The sequence below is a fragment of the Bacillus rossius genome, chromosome 7, assembly GCF_032445375.1.
Source record: "Bacillus rossius redtenbacheri isolate Brsri chromosome 7, Brsri_v3, whole genome shotgun sequence".
In the NCBI taxonomy this organism is placed as follows: Eukaryota; Metazoa; Arthropoda; class Insecta; order Phasmatodea; family Bacillidae; genus Bacillus; species Bacillus rossius.
Window position 1 is genome coordinate 47,454,204 of NC_086335.1, and position 23,540 is coordinate 47,477,743.

Consider the following 23,540-nt stretch of genomic DNA (forward strand, 5'->3'; position numbering starts at 1 on the left):
TAACATTTACAATATTGTTAAGCGTTTTGTGTGTGTGTGTGTGTGTGTGTTAGGTTGTGATGGGGGAAGGGGGGGGGGGGGGGGGTAGAGAGGGCACAGCCATCCACACACTGGGTTCTGGTGCCGTGACCACTTCAGTTGGGTTATTGAAATATTGCACAGCGTATTTTAAGAAATCTGAAATCATTGTGGAAAGTTTAAACAAAATCGAAGAAGCCATTTTCAAAAATTTTTAATGTGAGGTGGAATGACCATGTTTAGTCAATCCAAATTTGGTAAGGGAAAAAAAAAATCTCATTTATCTCGGTCTACTGACGCAGTTAGATTTCGAAATTCATAATTATTTCCGGAACATTCTGGAAACTTCTGAAATTTTCTAAAAAAAAATTATATTTTGGGAACTTCATATGTAACCCACCATATATGTTCTTTAATGTTAAAGTTAATATTCCAAGTGATAGGTATACATTTTTGCATAATCCATGCAACCAACTTGTTTCGAATGTTATTTTATTCAATGATTTCCGCAATGTTATTAAAAATCCTTTTCAATCAACAGTATTTTGGTACTACTCTTAGGAGGTAGGCCTATGGTTAAATTTAAATGGTCACAATATTTTGCATGTTAAGTGAGTTAAAGGGATTTTTGAGTTCTTCAAAAAAAAAACTTTCACACTGGCTACGTTTTACACACTCGACCGAAATCTTCCATCGCTTTGTTCATGTATAAGTCTAAAAAGTAATTTACGCAAAGTGACGGCGGTTATCGTGTCCATGACGAAGTGATGCAGACAAACGTTCGAGTTGACCATGGTTTTTTGGGTCTAGGGGACCATCATGAAACGAAGTAGTGTCCCTGCAATAGGTGGAAATTCTTTCGAAATCAACCTAAAAGCTGTGGTGAGAACCAATCGGGACTCTACACATGCATCCAAGTACACTCTTCAGAGGGGAAAAACAAGACAAACGCAGACGTGTCAGCGCTGTCCCGTTGTTCGCCGACTGAGGCTGATGCTGGACCAGTTCGGGATGTCGACGGACAACCCTCCACCCCCCTTCCCCACAGATTACCCGCGCGGCACGGCCTCTTCACACGATCACCATCGAGCGCGCGTGCACCGGCCCTTTCGGTGCGACTGGAATCCTCTTAGCGAGTCCGGCCGGGCCGAGGGATTAATCCTTAAACATCACAAGCGCCCGTGATGGACAGGTATTAGCGCCCGCGCGGTGTTTCACGCCCCCCCCCCCCTCCTTCCCGGAGCTTCGGGAGGCCTCGATGGGCGGCCGGGCATGAAGGAAAAAAAAAACAAAAAACTACCAACACGCCGTCGGCTCGCTCTCATTTCCCGTGAGCCCGAGCAGGCGACAGACTGTTCCGGATATCGACGATTTATCACGTTGGTAAGAGTCTAGGTTCGGTCAAAGGCTTCCGTGGCCTGCGTACGTTGAAACGATTAAGAGCCCGACGTTTCGGTACTGCAGCCATCCTCAAAGGCGATTAAAAACGCCTTTAATTCTCCCCGATGTGGCTTCGAACCAGAAGTTAAGAAGCAGACACGTTACTGAGGCGGGAAACTGAGATGAGAGATAAGATGACGAACGTCAGGGCTGGCTCCAGGGCCCGGCGTCGACCTCTTTTATTCTCTTTCATTTTTCTTGATTATCATGTTTTCTGTGAAAAAAAAAAAAAAAACCTGGAAATTAATGAGAAAAGTAACATTTAAATTGTAACTAATGCTAAGTGAGGGTCAATACCTTTCGAGCTCAATAGGGTTTCAATGTTTGCGTATTGGAAAAAAAAAACTTTCAAAGATTTTACTACTGCCTCATTTGATGACGCGATTGCAACAGAGTTTGATCGGTAACATTTTAAATAAACTAACCCGAGTATAATTTATCAGAAAAGAATATTTAAATTTTGTAACACAAATTAGCAAAACCATAATCGAAATTTTAGTTCCATCTTGGCTTAAAAAAAAAAATTGTATCAAAGAGTTTAATTTTCAAAATTTCCAGGGTGTAGCCCTCGAACGTACTTTTCTCTGGGAATATTTATTCCCCCCCCCCCTTTTTTTTTCCTGGCCACAGGTAAGGCCCTTTCTGGTAAGATATTAGGGCCCCTCAAAATTAAATGGCCCTGGACCCGCAAAATATGGGCCACCACTGACGAAGGTCTTACATTTATTCCAAATGTTTGGCATTTATTCAATTAAATGAAGTTATTATTCCTGTAAGTTTAATTCAGTACACACGCGCACACAGGGTTGAGTCTGAATTCGACCGAAAAACTTCTGCTATTGTGTACCTTGTCAGTAGAAGGAATATTTTCTACAAGTTCAGATTTTTTTTTGGAGTCCTGAAGGCGTTTATCTTCTCATCGACGTTGCTATCAATTAGTCAACTACATTACCTTAATAACACAGCGTACGTACTTCATTCTCACTTCGCCTTATCACGATACTTTTTGGTTCGGATGTGTTACGCCAGATACATACACGATTGACTGTGGCACGCTCGAATAAATTTCTTCCAACAGTTCACGGTTGATCTTCTTCAGATCGCCAAATGTCGTGGCCCAATCAGCTGTTACCACCCGCAGAGCTCACTCGCGACTGACGCTTGCTATGCACGCGCCGGCACGTGTGTATTTAGGGCGCACTGTCCAGTTTCGCCTGGGCAAGCGCGTGCGTGCACCAAAATTTAAACCTGGGAAAATTGTAGTTGCAGTCTGGCTCGCGCAAAGTGTGTTCATTCCACAGCTACATAGTACAACACGACCCGAAGGGTGCTGCTACTGCTGCTGCCTTCAGTGGTCTCGTCTCTTTGTCAACGGCAAGAGGGATCACTTCAGGGGGTTCTCCGGCACTGGCTTCATTAAGTTCCGCTCACGTTCTCTGGATTATTCTTCTACATCACCAACAGACTATCACTAGAGACCCGGAAATTTCGCGGATTCTTCTGGCCTCAGGATAGAATTCAAAGTCATAGGTGTGGTCGACCCATGTTTACTTTCCCATTGGTTGATTTCTTAGCGAGAACATTTTTATCCTTGTTATTTGGCACTACCTGATTCGCTTACCTCTCTCCTAGCTGGGCATCATTGGATCACGGTCTTAGAGGGGTGTGTCCAAACAACTGCGTGCCAATCATGAACACAGTGCGAGAGTGTGAAGGTTTGCATTCTAGCTTGCGACTAAATGAATCCGCGAAATTTCCGGGTCTCTATCACTATACAGTTTGAGTCCTTATTCGACCGACACCTGTAGTGCAGATTCATGACAAAGAAATGAAAACATACGTACGACTCACGTTCTTAAGTGCTTCCCAGTGCTAGTACAAATTCGAAGTTGGGACTGAACAATTTTTTTTTAACATTTAAAATAGTAGAGAAAGTTTTTAATAACGAATATTAAGTGTCTGCAAAGTTTTAACTGCGCAAATTTGCATAATTTTAATTAATCTTCAAGCGGCGTGTACAGCTAAAATACTTGCGAAAATTTATCTTACAGAAGCAAAGGTATGCTTTTACAAAAATATTGATTTTACATGCTCGTCAAGATTGCAGTTACGTATGTAACCCCCTTTAGAGGCGATACCACGCTGGAAGCAACTGCGAGCGTCGCACTTATCATCCCGCCTCACTAACATACATAAAAACACCCCTGACTAGGCGTGCCCCATAAGCAAAAGTTAAAACAAAAACCTTATCTGGCCGAAAAAAATGAACTCAATTCCTTCCGTAATTGAATTGCAAACAATTTAGTCCAAAACGACAAATAAAATATTTTAATAACAATAACCTGTACGTAACATTTAAATCATGAAAATTTCTGTTTTGTTTTCAAACCATAAATAGCTGCAAGATAAAAAAAAAAGATCCCAGTATTCCAAAACAAGAAATGATACGGAATGCCCCCCCCCCCCCCCCGGTCAAGTAAGTTTATATTTTAAATAATAAACAGATTCAGTGGTCGATGTAAATTAGATATGGTTAAAAAGTGACATGATGGAATGCAGTGGGCCGTAACAAATGCCTGTTTATATTGTAGATGAGTGTAATGGCTCTGAAAAAAAAAAACGTACAGGAGGGACAGGAAAACATAGCAACTAAAATTGTCTCCTATTTTAAATACCATTCATAGCGCTTGGTCATTGAAGGGTTAAATGCGTTTAATGCCTTGATGTACACAATAAAGAATGCGAACTCGCACCTAATTTACGTCACGTAATTCGTGAAACATTCTTTCGCTACGGTATGTAGCTGGGCGAAAATATATCGTGATGGCCTACGCCAACGAATTAAAGCACTTTACATTTGGTCGAGGAGAAATGCAAAATTCCAGTCAACTCGTTCCTGGTCGGGGGACGTGCATATGCGCCAGCAATGTCCGAGCACTCATTTTGTTTGAAATTCCACAAGGGATACGCATTTTTCTACGTGAAAATTATAGCACAGAACTAAAGTTTCGGATGTAATTATATTATGTTAATATCTGTTGTAAACATGTCGAGTTGTGAGGATAAACAGATGAAGAACCGAAGAAACGCAGGTACAAGGTTGTCACTATTTACAATCATTATGTCCACGGTGAAGATTTAGAGGATATTGCAGGAAAGCACATTCGCAGCCATGTAGTTTTAATTACAAACTTGCCCTTGCTTAGACTGGACAAATATCATATACTCGAGATTCACATTAAGCAAGAGCACTTGATACACAACACACTCAATACATATGCCACATCTCGAAGATGTGGACACACAATGTTGCATGAGCGAAGATACAAATGCAAGACTGTTTGTACTAAGCTTAGCGAGAAAGAGTTACCATATAAATTTATTAATTCACCTAAGCTGTGGTCAGAAACAGTCCCACCAATTTGTGCGGTTATGTTATACTCACTTAATCTATTCAACGCTTCTGTATTTAAGGTTTTAGGACTCACTGTTATAACAACACAGCCTCCAGACTTAAAATAAATCTAACTATTAAAAATATCGTAAGAAACATCAATTTCAGTTGTAACTTACAAAGAATAAAATGGCTTTTTATTGTGAAAATTGGAGGGAAAAAATTAGTTTTTAAACCTGTGCTACTTCCCTCCCCCTTCCGCTATACATCATGACCGGAAAACCACCGGGTCATGAGGAGCCCCGCCGGGAGTCGAACCCCGGACCGTTTTAAGATGTTTATCTTGTACATACGCCATCGCTGGATGCTCTGTACATCACACGGAACCTACCTCAACGACGGACGAAAAGAGAACAACGTAAACCCCACAGTAAACAAGCCAAACTATGTAAGCCGATGTCAAAAATTCAAAAACACAGACAGCACAGAAAATTCCGCGGAAGGAAGTATGTCAGAAAAATGATATTACTGCACAGACGGACTTAGTGGGCTGACAACGACAGGACAGCTGCTGCAAGAACAGTAAATAAAAAGACAAAAATAACGACCTTGGACGTACTCAATGATGATACTAAAGAGGTAATGTGGAAAACACAACGATAACACAGGGAAATGCACGTGCGAACCCCGCGATGCGACAAAGCAGATGTCCTGGACACCACAACGACCATAGCTCAGACGAACAGAGTGGGCTTGCCTAAAGGCCGGTCCACACGCAACGTTTTGTACACAGTTTTGACTACGCAGGCAAAACTGTGCAAACAAAAGGTTGCAGTTTAGCCGTGTCCACACAACACAGTTTGCAGCCACGTTTTATCCTATCAGTTGCGAAAATTCCTTACTTTAGTTAATTCTTTCCGGTATACCGACCTAAAAGAATTAATGTTTTTTTTTTTTTTATCTCTGTTAGCCGCGATGTCAACCTCTTTGTATTTTTGCACAAGTGTTTCATATGCTTGACTTTTTTGTCCCTATCGCTATATTCTTTTGATTTGACCCGCCACAAACACGGAAATGACTTGTACAGACCAATGAACTCTGTTATAAATTCACGTGAACACTGTCGCAAATCGGTCATCGTTAAACAACTTACACTGTTCCGGCACAAATACCGAGGGAGAACTGAGCCCCGTGTACGGAGAAGACGGAGGAAGTGTCCACACACTACAAGTCTGTGCAGGTCGACTAAACTGCGCGGACATAAATGCTCTTGGCCACAGTTTTTCTTCTCGTGTTCCGTCTCCGCGCAGTTCGCAAACCTGCGCAGTTTTCCTGTCTACACGCTACGTCTTGTCTACAACGATGTGACCTGCGCAGGTAAATCGTTGTTGAAAACTTTGCGTGTGGACAGTTGCGAGATGCGTCCCGTCCTTATGGAACAGTGAGGTGGGATGATAAGTACGACGCTCGATGGTGTGTCTAGCGCGATATCGCCTCTAAGTGCAAGGCTCTGAACTGGCGCGCAGTCTTCTCATCGTGCATAGGACAACTATGAAATTCGAGCGGTAACCGTAACATTAGATGGCGGTGAAATGAAGATAAAGACGTAATGCGAGGCCTTTTGGTGTTTTAAAGAATCTTAACCGGACGTTTGCCTAAATATCATTCTGAAAAAACACGTATTACTCTTTTTTACTCTTATAAATATACAGTTTAAAAACAAACTGCGGAAACATAACTACCCACACACCCTCAGCGCATTCTTAAATGCTTTCTGTAAACAGGCACCACTCGGATATATTGAGCAGGTTTTCGAATCGCGTGACTTCTCCTGAAGCTCTACACACCGTATGGGTGCATTGGCGGATTCAGACAATTTTTCCCCGAGGGTGGAGGCTGAGGGGGGGGGGGGGGAATTCGAAAAATAAATCTTACATTACGATTGACACTATCACACCGACATATGGACCGTATGCATCGTGGTGGCTTCTCACATAGTAAGTTAGTGATATTTTGCAAATTTTTCCATAAAATTGTGACTTACTTGACGAATCTAAACGGGTTCGAGATTTTTGTGCCTCCTCAAACGGCATTAGCCAGCTATAAAGGTTGTTTACATTTATATTTAGTAAATCCATTTTATTGTAAAAAATTTTCAACTGAAATCAGTAACTTTTAACACTTTTTTTTACTTTCATATGTATTTAAAGCAATAATATATCATGTTTCGTACCTACGATCGGCATGTATTCGCATATATTTGTTGAAACATACTTTTAAACCTCTTAAAAAAATTATTAGTTTATTAAATTTCTTAAAATCAGTCAATTCGAATTGAAAATTATTTCACAAGTCTTCAGAAATTATTTAAATTTTGTATCAAATATAAATTTTTTAAAAAAAGGTATATCAAAATGGCGAAGTCGCTTGAACTCGTAAGTATACGCGAGCCGTACACATTCAGTATTCGTTTACTCGCATACTTGCACATTTGCTTCACTCGCAGTTCGGACAACCCTTGTGTTGTCACTTCCAGGGACAAGTACGTGTAATTACGAGGACCAATCATATAAAAATCGGAATTTGGTTCATTCGACTGGAGCAGAGACATGAGCGGGGGGAGGGAGCGGTGGAGCCGTGAGTGGGGAGGGGGGATACACACGCAATCGGCCCTCACACTCACGTGAGTCATGTCAGTGTTGCTGTGACGGCACCAGCGTCAGTTGCGGGGAAGCCTTCTTTTCATCTTTTCACAGACGAGAGAGCCAAACGACCGATCGTGCATCTTCGGTTTTTTTTTTTTTTTGTTCATTGTAAAAGGTTAGGTTAGCTACATTATAAATACTTTAAAATATTGTGGACGGTTGATTTGGTTAGGATGGCTACATTAAAGATACTGTGAAATCATGTAAACGGTTTCCTAGCCCTGGATAGCTACATATTAAAAAGTTATTTGCTAAGCAACCATAAAATGATTTTACAGTATTTTTAATGTAGCTATACTTACCTAATATAACCAACCATCCACAATGTTTTAAAGAATTTATAATGTAGCTAACCAATCCTAATCGACCGCAAAATTTAATGTTTATACAAAGAGATAGAACGGAAAAAAAAAAGCGAGCATGAACTTCGGGGAACTTCGGGTGTTGGCTCTCTCGTCTGTGAAATGAAGGCTTCCCTCAGTTGCGTGACGAGTTGTTATTCTTTTCCTCGCCAGCGAAGGTGTGAAGCCGAGCTGAAATTTTTGGAAGATACTCCGAGCACAGTTCGGCGTTGCTACGCCGGGTAAAATTGGGCCCAGAAGTTTCCGAAATGGTCGTGACGAGGCGGGAAATCAAAGCCATAAAACGGCGCCAGGCGACCAGCTGCAATGCCGAACGTGAGATTGTGGAAAGTCCACCGAGGGAAGTCATCGGGAGAGGGGGAAGATTCTGAAGACGACGCTGCGGTCGAAAAGTACGTGCGCAATTGGCAACCATCTTTTTTTTTTCATGAAAGGATCAAAAAACTTCTTAACCGACGGAGAAAATATGTATTTCCGTTGAAGGAAACTATGTAGAAAAAAAAAACAAAGGCATTACATTTGTATTTTCGTAAATCACCAATAAATCCGTATGTTAAAAAAATTTGCTGTGTATATTTGAATGACCGACCCTGGTAAGATAGTATTTGTGCACGGCCTCTAGGCCACCGCGAACACGCCAGCACGCCCGCGGTCAGTTCGCCGCGGGGGGGGGGGGGGGGGCTACCCCCACCCCCTGCCCAAAGGGCCCGGTCCTGCAGCTGATGCCCTAGCGGCCGGTATCGACAGGCGAGGAATGTCCCGAGCGCACTGAGCGACGAGGGCTGACTGGGGCTAGACCAGGGGGGTGGGGGGGGGGGGAGAGAGGGGCGCGTCTGCAGCGTGCTATCGAGCTGCAGTCGATAACGCCGGTAACCTTCCCCCTCCCACCCTCCCCTTCTGCTTCGCCCGTACGCCGCTATCCGCGACCCGGACACAATGTTGCCGGATCTACTGAAGATGTGCGACCGGTCTGATCAATCGCCCTTTCCACCACAGCGATCCGGGATTCGAACCCAGAATTTTTTTAAAAAAAAAAAACCTTCGTGGATAAACTTGGCAGACGTTTTCAAAACATTGCACCTTTTTTTTTTTTAAATATTATTTTATATAAGTGTAACGACCTAAGTTCTATGTATTCGGTATTTGGTGGAAGTAACTTTCGCGAATGGGCCGGAAGTCGAATGGAACCAACGTTCGCAAAGCCAAAGGAAAACTTATGGCATTAATTTTTTAATGAATGTTTACTAGATGGACAGTATTTAAAAAAAAAATCCTTGACGAAAATCAGGACCAAAGGCAGGGTTTTGTATTTTTTTTTTCTCGAATTTTTTACACTTTTATCGGAGCCGTTTGATTATACAGTTCAAATTTCGTTTCTGAAAATCGAAAGATTCCATAGTCGAAGTAGCTGCTCCTGCAACGAATTCTAGCGGCGGTTGCGGAAACTACGTGTGATTCGCGTCCAGAAATGTAGTTGAAAACACAATTTGCATATATTTGTCAGGCCCGGAATTATTTTGAAGTATTCTATGTTAAATTTCGTGTCCGAATTTCGTATTATTTGCCATATGAAAACAGATGAATTTGCTCGTTACCGAATTTAGATGTTACACATCTATGGCGAGTATTGAAAGACTCCCTTACATTGTTTTTTTTTTTTGCTTTTTTTTACCTGCACGAGTAAACGTAGCAGACTTGTGAAAACATTGTACTTACCCTTTTTTTTTTACAAGGCTTAAGCTGTTGCGTAGCATTCAAGCAACACGTTCGATCAGTTCCCAATTTATAATTTTTGTCAACGGCTAATTGCTGCAGATAGTTACATTTCATAGGTAAATATTAGACTGCTTATGTTGTGACTGACCCATATTTTATACGGAGAAAATAAAAGCCAGCCAATGATAAACCCGCAGTCGAAGTAGTATCCAGTCACAGGACTTACAGTGGAAGGGCCCCATTCACTCTCAGTTTATCTGCCAGTTTACATGTCTCCTCGTCTGAAGAATAAACCGAACTTATCATTTGTGGCCACAGCAACGTTTTTCGTCCAGTTTCTCCAGTTTTTTTTCCTCCTCCGTCAGTTATATTATGTCAGTTCTCCTTGTTGGTGTCGCGGAAAGTGTGCGGCTTGAGTGACCAAAGAACAAGACCATCATTTTTTGCTTTTTTTTTTTTGGCAGCTGCTTCGGCTCTGGAGGAGGAGGAGGAGGAGGAGGAGGAGGAGGAGGAGGAGGAGGAGGAGGAGGGGGGGAAAAAAACAAAAAGCAGCGCATTGAAAGGAGGGATGGTTCTCCTCTCTCCCTTTTCGAAGGCGGCCATCGCGTTAAGTCCCACGCAGCTGACGGGACTGAGCGATCACCTGAGCGACCTGTCAGCTGACCGGAGGTAGCCGAGGTCTCGCCGGACAGAACCACAGAACAAGAAGCGAGATAGAGAGCACACCCGGGACCAGCGTCAGCGAAGACAGTACTCAATGGCGAGCGAGAGCTGAGGGAGACACCAGGAGGGAAAATATTTTGAAGCGATACCACGCTAGAAATACCCAGCGAGAGTCGCGCTTATAATCCCGCCTGACTTACATAGATACATCCCCATGCATACGAGCCACGTCAAGTTTTTTTTTTGACGTGACAACGACTAATAAATCGATGAACGCCGGCTGCACGCACGAAAAAGTGTCCCGTAACGCACTTTGTCCCGTTACGCGGTGTCCCGTTACGCTCATTGTACGCTTGCGCCGCATCTATCTCTCTTCCACTCGATTGGAACAACAATCGAGTTGATTTTTTCGAGGCACATTAAACTTGAAACACTCCCATTCGTTTCCTACTTTTCCCATCATCGTGCTATCCTTAACAGAATAACACAGATTGGAAGAAGTTAAATAGCAAACATGTATAAAAGTTATAGTTCAAATAATCTGTTCGTTAAAGTAATAAACATATTTGAATTAATGAGTGCAAATAAAAGTAAATTTATCAATTAAATTGTAGATTTTATTTCACTCCTTCTTTGTATCGATACAAAATAGTGATACTTCAATAAAAATGATTCAATTTTATTCATAAAAGTATGCAATCATTTCATCAATGTTTTGTTATGACGTTGTCACGTTAAACTATCGTCCGTAAACCGACTTTACAGACAACCAATTTTTTAGATTTTTTAAGCTATACTTTATTAGGAACGTTATGAATAAAATTATAAGTGAATTTTTTACGATGCGCGCGCGTGCACAATGCAATACAATTTTCGCAGTATGGAAAAAAAGAAGCTACAAACAAGTAAAAATTATATATGTGCTTTTAAATCTTATAGATTAGTGGATGATATTGAATACTGCTTCATATAATTAAAAAATATATATTTATTGTGAATATTAGTGATGCAAATTGTGTCTATAAACCATATTAAGAGTATGTTTTAAAATATATTTGTACAAGTGAGACTTTGTTCCCGCAGGTCAGGTTGTTTATAAGTTTACAGTGTCGTTAATTATTTGGAAGCAAAATTAAAGTTAGTTTTTTTTATTAATATAGTGGATGTAAAAAGTCACGCAGAGCATGAAAATTACGAAGATATGCGAGGGGTACGTTCGAGGCATTTTTCTAGGATTCGAATTCGAGATTCGGACTCAAGAAAATAATTGGGATCTGACCCATCACTAGAAATCATATATCGACAGTAACTGCTGCCCTGTTGTGAAGATCAATTATGCAGCGTGTCATCAAGAAGCGCCGGTATCCTTATTCGAGGGGTGGGAACGTGGACTGACTGCCGAGAGACTGTCGTTGCGAGACGCTGGGTTATAACTGCGCGACGCTGGGTTATAACTGCGAGACGCTGGGTTATAACTGCGTGACGCTGGGTTATAACTGCGCGATGCTGCGGAGAGCTCCTGGCAGGGGCGTAGCCAGGGGGGGGGGGTTTAGGGGTTCAAACACCCCCCCCCCCCCCAGCCTTAGCAACAAATATTTAATTAATTTCTTATTCATCACTCAAACAAATTTCATATTAACATTAATAAAAAATTTTACCATTACAATATTTAAATTTAAGTAGGCCTACCGAAAACTGCTAAAAAAGCACTATTTTACACCTTCAAATCCAAATTTTCCCGGGGGAGGACCCCCGGCCCCGCGCTTTAATACAGGGGGGAGGGGGCCATGCTTCATAACACCCCCCATACACAAATCCTGGCTACGCCTCTGGCTCCTGGTAGCGAAGAGGACTTGCGACGTGGCAAGCAACACGTGCGACCAGTGTTCCGTGGGATGCAGTGAGTGTTTGTGGAGCCGTAACGTTAACTCACGCTGTCACGCGCTTGTGTGCGTGGCAGCACTTCTAACCTTTATGCCGCGCCGTCTCGCCGTCTCGTTTATTTTTTTGTGCTTCTCGACGTCCGTGCTCTTAATTTTCTCCGTTGGCTTCTTCTACGCATCTTTATCGGAGTTTGGACGAGCATTTTTTTTTTTACAGATAAGGAGCGTTATAGCTCATTTCGAGTCTCTTAATAATTGTTAAAAATTTTCACCTTAAATTTAGGTATATACCTATTATACATGGTTTTAAAGGCAACCTTTAAAAAAATTGATTGTCTGTAAAGTCGGTTTACGGACGATAGTTTAACGTGACAACGTCATAACAAAACATCGATGAAATGATTGCATACTTTTATGAGTAAAATTGAATCATTTTTATTGAATTATCACTATTTTGTATGGATACAAAAAGGAGTGAAATGAAATCTACAATTTAATTGATAAATTTACTTTTATTTGCACTCATTAATTCAAATATGTTTATTACTTTAACGAACAGAATATTTTAACTATAACTTTTATACATGTTTAACTTCTTCCAATCTGTGTTATTTTGTTAAGGAAAAGTAGGAAACGAATGGGAGTGTTTCAAGTTTAATGTGCCTCGAAAAAGTCAAATCGATGGTTGTTCCAATCGAGTAGAAGAGAGATAGATGCGGCGCAAGCGTACAATGAGCGTAACGGGACAAAGCGTAACGGAACAATGAGTCATCCTTTTTCGTGCGTGCAGCCGGCGTTCATCGATTTATTATACGTTGTCACGTCAAAAACTTGAGAAACTTCCAGTGGGTGTTAACTATGTTCAAAACGGAATACAGAAGTTGGAAGCCTGTGTCCTACACCAGCCCTTTTCCATTTTCATTTGTCTTGTGTGTCTATTTTTCTGTCAAATACATGCACATTCATGGGAAAAGGAAGAACCTCATTGCATTGGCATGTTCTTTGAATGATTCATGCAATGGATAATTTTGACTTAATACAATTTTCTTTGGACGTACCCCATTGAAGTTTTGCACTGTTTGCCATGAAAAAAAAATATTTTTAAGATTCAAAATTCAAAATTCAGTATGTTTGTGCCTGATGACGGGAACAGATGCCAGTTCCTGAAACGTAGATACTGTTTAGTCATAGGAAACCTAGTCAGTGTTGTCCATAATACCTGTTTAGTTTCATCGTTGGGTCCATCTGTTCGACATCAGCTGATTTAGGCTTGTTCTCTGTCAATGTGTTTTCATTTTTTTGTAGTCTTTAATTTTTTACATGACAAACAGTGCAAAAGTGCAATGGCGTCTGTCCAAAAAAATGTATTAAATCAAATGTTATTGGCATGTAATTTGAAGTGCTCATTACTATTCTATTTCAAGTAAGTTTTCATGATGTTGTATTAAAAAACTTTTAATGATTTTATTGTCTCTTATTTTGACACGATTTCACCTGCGAATTTGATAGTTTGCATTTAAAAAATAATCTGAGTATAATTTCTCCGGAGAAAATGTCACAATATTTTAAGATGATTAGACAAAACCACTATCGGAATTTAAGATGATGTTTGGCTTAAGAAAAGGTTGTTTTTAAGTGTTTATTCATCAAATTTCCCGGGGGTAGGGCTCCGAAACCTCTCCCTTTTCTCTGGTGGCAATTACACACACCCGGGCCCCTCTCCGAAACATTAGGGGCCCAGCAAAAGTAAATTTTCCATAGCCCTGCAAAGTCTTCGCCGCCACTGAACGTCGTCCATACGGAGATCCAGGAAGGCTGTCTACGAAACCACAAAGAAAACCTCGTTTATTTAGAAGTGCATCCTGCTTTGAAAACGCCGTAAATGTACTGTATAATTTCTCACACTACACATGTGAATAAGGTTTCATACGGGGAGAAGTGTAAAAGTTCTACGTTTGTTTCTAGCTGTCCGCTCCCAAACCATCAGGGTTTACGACCCCATTTCTCAAAGGACTCGCCCGCTCTGTTTGTGGACCAGTGGGCGTCTATTCTCGGAGGCGTGGGAGGGGAGGTGAGACCGTCTGCAGGAGGAGAGACGTCTAGCCAGTGAGCACTCATTCACGTCTACACTAATAACAAAACTGCTAGAGGTAAAACGTCTGTACGTTGGATGAAATCGTATAAATAAAACCTTTGAGCGAGTCTGTAAGGGTTCGTCAGTGATGCGTAGCTATAACGGGCTTATTAATGTGTTTTCATGTTGGAAAAACACTTATAAAAAAAACTCGGACATGAAATATAACGTAGAGTTCTTTTAAATAATGCTGAGCGTGATAAATATATACGAAAATTATGTTTTCGACTGCATTTCTGGACGCTAATCACACGTAGTTTACGTTCCCGCTGCTATAATTCGCTACCGGAGCAGCTACTTCGACTACCGAACTATTTTATTAGCAGACAGAAATTTTGAACTTTCCTGAAATGGCTCTGATAAAAGCGAAAAAGACTTGAAAAAATTTTTAACCTGATTTTCGACAAGGAATATTATTAAAATAATGCCCATATTGTTAAAATATATTAAACCATTAATATTATAACGTTTCCTTTTGTATTTGTAAACTTCTTGTTCGAATACTTGGTGATCAAAAGATGAGTCAACAGTTTGCAAACACAAATAAACTGCGATATATGTCCCACAAAATATAATGTGGATGACATCGCGGAACCACCGCAGAATCTCACTTAGTCCGTCCTAGTGACGTCATGATAACCTGCAACCCACCTTCGAGTCGATCAACCATTCATGACCATTTTCCTTTGCAACGTGCGCTTCGGCATTCAGACGCCCGCCGGCTCCTCCCCTTCCCTCGTTCCCCTTAAAGTCCCCTCCCGCACTCCCTTGTGACGTCCGCGTGACGTAGGCGCCTCCTTCCAGGCCTACTGAGTGCGACACTAGCGCCATCTGGATTTTTTATATATAGGGCTGTCATTATTTTGCTCGTTCTGTTCTGTTCCGGGAGCGATCGCCGTGAGGGGTGATTCGGCGTCGCGCCGTGTTACGCATGGCTAGCAGGTGTTCTCTGGTCGGTGTCTTACATTTTTTTTTCTTTCTTGATAATTCTGTAGTTTGGCTTGCCTCCTTTTGGCCTCATAAAGTAATGTTTGCTGGACACCGAATTTGTTTCGTAATTTTCTGGTTTGCATTGCCAGTGCATTTCTTTGATTTTGTTTTTTTTTTTTTGCATTCGACCCATTTTCCGTTGGGGCGTTTGCCGTTTTTCTCCGCCGCACCTCTCACTTCCGGACAGACAGCATTCTATTTGCAATTGCTTGATTTAAATAACGTTAGCACATAACATTTGTATATTCGCTATTTGTATTGTTCATCAGTACCTGTTTACGTAATTCCTTCTTTCGTAATTCTTGTTATGTGTTGCCGCTCTACATTCATATGGGGCTTGATTTAAAGAATAAAAAAGTTGTGTATTTTTGTATTTCTGATATTTACGCTTATTTCTTTAGGGGTTGCACAACACGTCTGGCACTCTGCCTGTCCCTTTACAAGGGCCATTGTTTTTTTTTATGTTTCTAATTGTTAACGTCATTGAGGTAAAGTGAGGTGGATTTCCCCTTCCCTTCACGATACTCCACCTTTAGGCCCGGTGCACACGTGCGGACATTGTCCGCGCGGTGCCGTTGCGGCGCCGGAGATGCGTTCTCGGAAGGCTTGACTGATAAGAAGTAATGCACACACAGCTGCGGCGCCGCACGTCCAACTACGTTCCTTAGTACATTAGTGTCAATCGAGCAGTGCACACGTGCGGTATGCTGCCGCAAAGTGAGATGGCAGCATCACGTGAATTTGAAGACATATTAGATGTTGAACTCTTCATCGCAGAAGTTAAAAGTTATCCAGAGATATGGAACGTAGCCGTTGAAGAATCCATGACCGTAATAAAAAAAGATGTGCGTGGATCAACATGTGCCGTAAATTTTGCGAATCGTTTGACGAAAAGGATGACAAGGAAAAAAACTTGTTGCAAATCTGCCTCTCAGGAGCATTGAGTCGGTGAACGGATGCACCCAATGTTTCCTAGTTGTATCCAATAAACATTTGTATACTAGGTACACAAAGAATACCCGTTTACGTTTGTACACATCCATCTCGTAAGTCGGCATCGTTCAGACTGTGCGGTATTTGTCCGTACTGTGTGAATGTGTTTCTGCGGCAACGTTGCGGCGCCGCAGCGGCGCCGTGCGGACAATGTCCGCACGTGTGCACCGGGCCTTAAATGGAGAAAAGTAGCGCAAAGGTAAGACACTAAACCCGTATTCCGGACGTCTTGGGAGGTTCGAGTCCCAATACAACAATCCTTATTTCGGTTTTCTACGATTTCCCTAAAACACTCCCAGGAAACAGTATTGGATTACAATAGGTTATGGTAATATGCCGGAAAAATTCGCGTATTCATTTTGCTATAGACTACAGTTCAAACAAGTATTCCTTTGTACCGCTTCTGCGAATGGTCTACATTTTATCTGGAGTACTGTAAGCCAATGAGAAACCAAAAAACCAAGAAAGTGTCGAATCACTGACAAACCAGTTGAGACGTCTCACAAGTCAGCAGCCAATAACAGCGGATATTTACCCGAGTATGCAGAGGACTGTGCAGTCTATCCTAGTCAACAAACGGTCCCTAGTTATGGGCTCATGGCTAGGGCCATGTGATTTTCGCGAAAAGATTTTCCGACCAGCTGTGTGCTAAAACTCTATAGCATTTTCTGTGTCTCGTGGTTGGCTGGGTTTATTCCAGGTGCATGTCTACTGTCGGCGCACCAATCACAAGGGAACAGTCTAACGAGCGAGCAGATTATTTCGCGAAAAACGCATGCCCCTAATCATGGCTTATTCCTTTCCCGATATCCGTGGTACAGGCATGCTTTTGTGCATGGGCGTAGATCCCGGGGGGCAGGGGGACCAGAGGGGCCCGGGCCCCCCTGGAATGATGAAGTCCCTCACAGAGGGGGCCCGCTTGAGCCTTCCAAATCGTGACTGTGAAACGGGGTTCATAAACGTAAACGTCAAAACTATATTTTATGGAAAACTTTCCGTATATATTTCAAAGTTAACTGCTTTTTGCGTGCATATGGGACAACATACGGGCAGCGTGCAACATGCAAGCACCCTATCCAGAGATGAGATGTTTTGGTTAAAACCCACATGCAACTCTCTGGCCCTGAGTATTACAGATTTACGCCGTTGCTGTTTTGTGCTGGCGTTTATGATAATGACCTCGTCGACCAGAAAATAAGCGCAAATAAAATAAAATTGAAAAATAATTAATACATTTCTCACACCAGTCTCGTGACCCTGGTGGCCTGCCCGATAGCTGCAGCAAACCAGTTCGCGCAACACTCAAAAAACAATCTTCCGTTTCGCATCGTTCCGTTTTTATTTCAACGACGCGGCCTTGCGATCGTTACGCTGTTCCCTCCCCCTCCCACCTCTTATCCCACCCCTCTCTCCCCCTTCCCCCGCCATCACCACGAGGGCCGCAGGTGCTCGCCATCTTCGTAACCCGCGATTATGATCCGTTTACGAGGCGCTTTCATTGGGCCATTTCCCGGCCTTTGAGCGTCGTCGCGCGTCGTGGAAGGAAGGCAGACGTCGTATTTGTTCTGCCGCTTTACGGCGTCTTTTCCAGCAGTAGGATATGGAACAGACGGGGGAGGGGAGCGAGGTCGTTATACCTCTGGTACTTCTCTGCACATGCCGTTAACAGTCCGAATGGCGATCGCTTTTAACTGCGGGGGGCGGGAGAGAGAGAGAGAGACAGAAGGATAAAGTGTTATAAGGAAAAGGTTTGTGGGAGGGTGGAGAAGGGTAGACAGCTAAAATGAGAAGGCAAACAAGCGTGAAAACATCCGAACACGGCCGTAAATTATAATGTTTTTTTTTTTTTTTCCGCGCGTCCGCGGGTCTCGCAGCCCCTGTCGGAGAGCGAGGACATGGCCGGGCACTAGCGGATCTCCTCCAAGTTTTAAGTCGAAGTTAACGAGCTGTTGGCAGTCGTTTCTCTCTTCCCTGACCGCCCCTCCCCCCCCCCCCCCTGCCCTCATCCGGCGCGTGGCCGACGCGACGACGGGAGACGCCCGCTAACATATCGTTAACGCCGGCCCAGCACCGCGCTGCGAAAACGTCCGAAGCCCTGACAGTCGAGTGTTCCGCTTCTCCCGACTCGGTTTTCAAACGCACTTAGTTGAACACCCGAAGAACGAGGTTGCCCTGTTTGTTAACAACCTCACGAGTTGTAAATTGGTGCTAAACACACAACAACGTAAAATAAACTACCGCAAATAGCTGTTGATTACAATAGGCCCGGAAATTTTGTGAATTCTTTGGTGCCAGGATAATATCCACAGTCCTATGTATACCGTACCCACACGCTTTACTATTGGCTGATTTGTTGGTGTAGAACCTTCCCTTATTTTGAGTGGGCCATTGTGATTCGGTCTGCCTACTGCTAACTGATAGCTGACTGGCCCACAGTCGTAGAGGGGAGTGGCGGAACAATTGTGAGCCTATCATCAAAGCAATGGTAAAGGTACAGATGTTTCGGGCCTAGAGTTATAAGTAAAGACCTGCTAAGTTCGAGTTATTATTTTCCGACAGTCCATATTCCAATGTTTGTACACTTGAAGGACCACGAATTTTTTTACCACGCCTTGAAGGACACGGAAAACTCCAAAACTAAAAAAAACGCTGGCCAAATCTTAAGCTACCCGGAGAGAAGGTGAAATGTAGCAGCAGCCAATCAACAATTGACATCGACTTTATGCACTCGTTTATGGAGTTATAAACTGGCACTAGAAAATAACGTGAAATGCGCAGGTTTCTAGTTATGATATAATGTTTCTGGGACTGTAAAACAAGATTTGAACAATGATTGGACTAAAAAGTAATATAAAACTAAAAAATATACATGTGAGTGACTCTTTCAGTGCTCGCCAGAAATGTGTAGCATCTAACTTCGGTAACGAGCAAATTCATGTGTTTTCATGTTGCAAATAATGTCGAGCGTGATAAAAATATATGAGCAAATTGAGTTTTCAACTGCATTTCTTGAGACGCCTATCACACGTAGTTTCCGCACCTGCCACTAGAATTCGTTGCTGGAGCTGCTACGTCGACTATTGAATCAATTAGATTAGCAGACCGAAATTTCAAACTACATGATGAAACGGCTCCGATAAAAGCGAAAAAGAATTTGAAAAAAAAAAAAAAAAAACCAAACCCCGGCTTTTGACCTGATTTTCAACAAGAAATTATTTTAAAATACCGCCCATATTGTTAAAATTCATTAAACAGTTGATACCATAAAGTTTCACTTTGTCTTTGTGATCTTTGGTTCGTGACATCCACCACAGATGGCAGCACTGCGGAAACACATTTCCGTTCCATGCAACGTCCGTTACATTTACGAAATAACTCCTACCAAATGCCGTATACCCAGAGCTAGGTTGTTAGTTAAACACAAACAAAAATAAATTCTAGAATCATGAACGGTACTTGAGTCTCGCAACGGTAAATAAAGTCACGATTTTACGTCACAAAGCTGCCTTGTAAACAGGGTTAGGGCGACGGGATCTCTAGACACTTGGCTGCCCAGCTTCGTGTTCATGAATCTAAGTGATGGGAGTTGCTCTCAAGGTCACACCCGAGCGTGACGCGCTAACGTTAACGCCCACAGAGGACTCCTGATTCAGGGCTTTGGTTGAATTATTATTTTGGAGAGGTAAACCAGAGCGTGTGGGAGGGACGTTGCAGCGTGACTATCGTATGACAGTGGTTCTCAAAACCTTTGAAGTCAGGGTGCATTAAAAATCTTACAAATAATTGTAATCGCACCATACAAAAATTTCTGAGAAAAAATGTTAATGCTATAAAAAATTAAATGAAAAGTATTTTTAAGATTATTCAGGCTATTTTTTTTACAAACAGTAAAGAGCGACTTCAGCGCCTTACAGTTCACAAAAGTTGTATACCCTCGGTACCCATTTACCAAACGACACTTTAAAAGCAAACACATTATGTTTGTTTACGTATAGAACGATAAAAAATAATTCTACAGTGTATTGACGCCTTAAGTGCATTTGTTTTTCGACGTCGGTCCGTTTACAGTAGCGCGCGGGACGGAAGCACGGGGGAAATGCGCGGGGCTGATATATTTTCAGGGGCTCGTAATATTCCACAAACCAAACTCTCCCGCAAATTTAGTTTTTCACATAGGATCTATTACATATGTATGTGTTTACATTTACGTTATGTTTATGTATGACGGTTGGTATGTTTGCGTAACCGAGCGGAGTTCTTGGACGGTTGAACTGTGGCCACCCGTAAAAAAAAAAAAAAAAAAAACACATCGCAATTGTTCATTGGGAGTCTTTAGATAAGTGAACGTTTGCGATCTTCACAAACACTGCGCAGTTCGTCTCTTCTCTTTCTTTTTTTCTTTCTTTTCTCGAGAACGTGTTGGTAAGCGTGTGTGCTTGCTGCCTGCTTGCGCAACGCTCGCTTGCAAACGGTGACCGAGCTGTGATAAAAACCTTCTTCACCATCCGCCACCCCGATCCCTGAGAGAACAGGAGCCAATCCCCAGCTACCCCCTCTTCGCCGACGTCTATTCCTTATAGCGCATAATGATGGAAAGAGGAGGAAGGGTGACATTTTGCATACCCAGGCCTCATAAAAATAAAGAAAGAAAGCACCGACTGCAGCGTCAGCTCATACATTTCCCCCCCCCCCGGTTCCTTCCGTTGCTCCTCGTCCTTTATCTTAAAAAAAAAAATATCTGCCCCCCCCCCCTTTTTTTTTTATCCTACCGCGGGCTATAAAATCCTATTCCTCAATAGAGGAACAGAATTACGTTACGTGAGCAGGGTACGTGGGATGGAGATTGCCGAGCACAGAGAAAAGGAAGAAGGTATATGAGCGTTGGGTTTTGGTGGGATGAAGGAGCGACGAGAAGGGGTTGGAGAAGGGGGGGGGGGAAAGCAATAATTTAGGGAGTTTATGAAGTGGATCAAATGAGGTCGGACGCGGGTGTCTGGAGGGAAGGTCCGAGGGGAGGGGGGGGGGGGAGGGAGGGGAGAACTGGTTTTCGACGCCGTCTGGACCGGGCGATAACAGTCTTGTTCCACGCCGACAGCTGGCCGCGATGGAAGGGTCCCTCGGGGGGCCTGCGCCGGCGAAGGCCCGTGAAGGGAACCCGGTTGGTCTCCGTCGACGGGCGGGAGAGGGGGGGGGGACACGCGGAACTGCGGGAGTCTCCCCCCGCGCGACGGCGCACGTCCTTGCGGGGGAACTGCGGTTCTAAAAATACACCAGAGCGCGCGGCGCGGCATCTGCGAGAAGCGCGCGAGAAGAAGAGCTGGCCCAGAACCGCCGCTGACACCTCTACCGTGGAACGCGAGACCCGGATTTTGTAAACCAAGCAACACGTCTGTAAAGTCGGTTTACGGACGATAGTTTAACGTGACAACGTCATAACAAAACATTGATGAAATGATTGCATACTTCTATGAATAAAATTGAATCATTTTTATCGAATTATCACTTGGATACAAAGAAGGAGTGAAATGAAATCTACAATTTAATTGATAAATTTACTTTTTATTTGCACTCATTAATTCAAATATGTTATTTACTTTAACGAACAGATTATTTTAACTATAACTTTCATACATGTTTGCTATTTAACTTCTTCCAATCTGTGTTATTCTGTTAAGGATAGGACGATTACAGGAAAAGTAGGAAACGAATGGGAGTGTTTCAAGTTTAATGTGCCTCGAAAAAGTCAAATCGATGGTTGTTCCAATCGAGTGGAACAGACTTAGATGCGGCGCAAGCGTACAATGAGCGTAACGGGACACAGCGTAACGGGAAATGTGCGTAACGGGACACTTTTTCTTGCGTGCAGCCGGCGTTTATCGATTTATTAGACGTTGTCACGTCAAAAAAAAAACGCGAAGACGCAGAAGCGCAACACGTGATCGATGCGAGAAACTCACGAGATTCGAAAAATTTCCACGAACATACGCCATTGCTTTGTTTTTTTACTAGACGCAATACTTACAGTTACCACAGTAATGGAACAAGAAAAATAAACACTCAATCACGCCGGAATCAGCCGATGTCAAATGTATGAATGCACAGACAGCACAGAGAATTCCGCGGAAGTAATCAGTCAGAGAAAATATCACTGCACAGCAAACACAGTGGGCTGACAACGACGAAAAAGTTGTTACAAGAACAAAAAACAATACAGACAAACAACAGCCTTGGGCAACGCAGCGACAGCACATCTTTATTTTCCATTCCTGTAGTTACTCTGTGACATACGGTAAAAAAAATCAGCAATGGCGTTTTCCCATAACATTTTTTAAACGAATCTTCCTCCATTGCAATAATAATTCAAAGAACGGAGAAAATCACGGTCGCTGAAATTGCAAAACAGTAGAAAACGAATTTCACCCCGACCTTCTTTCGATAATTCATATTTATCGTTAGAACATACGCGATTGTTAATGTGATTTTAAAAATTTTGTTTTCTCTTACTGTGCGAAAGTTTAACACGTGAAAACTTGGTGTAGATAATAATAACATCGTGGCCTTCTATGCACATGACATCTGCGCATTAAATTTTTTTTGGAACACTCCACTTCAAACATGGAATGCAGAAACGCAAGCCGGAACGCAAGAAGTTGAAAGTTGGGTGATGCTTGCGTTGCGTTTTTGCGTCTAAGTTTTGTGTTTTCTGGGTTACTGCGTTCCTTGCGTTTTTTTTTTTTTTTAAAGTCGGCGTTAAAATAGTAGAATCTTGGGTCAGCCTAAAAACATTATTGTATATTTTCCTTAAACCTGATTCAGAATCTTCAGCCTTTTCTGAGCCCACCACCTCACTAATTAGTAATATCGTTAAACGTTGTGCGGTAACAAACAACTTATTTTCATATTTTCGTATATTTAAAATTTACCCTTAAGGAGGACCCCATGAATTAGAGAAATGAATCTTTCAAGTTTAATAATCAATTCTACTGACTACTTAATAACGTAATTATAAGTTTCCTAAGATAATTTTAAGTATCAGGAAATTAATTTTAGTATCAAAATTTTCAAAATGTAAACATTTAACACATATTTAACCCTTTCAGTTTAACATTGTCAATTACTAATATACCATTTTATTTTTTTAAATTTTTAACTAAACTATTTTTTATATTTTATGTAATCATAATCTTAAGTTATTATATTACATCAAATTATAATGAAATTTATTTATTTCATAGTCATTGG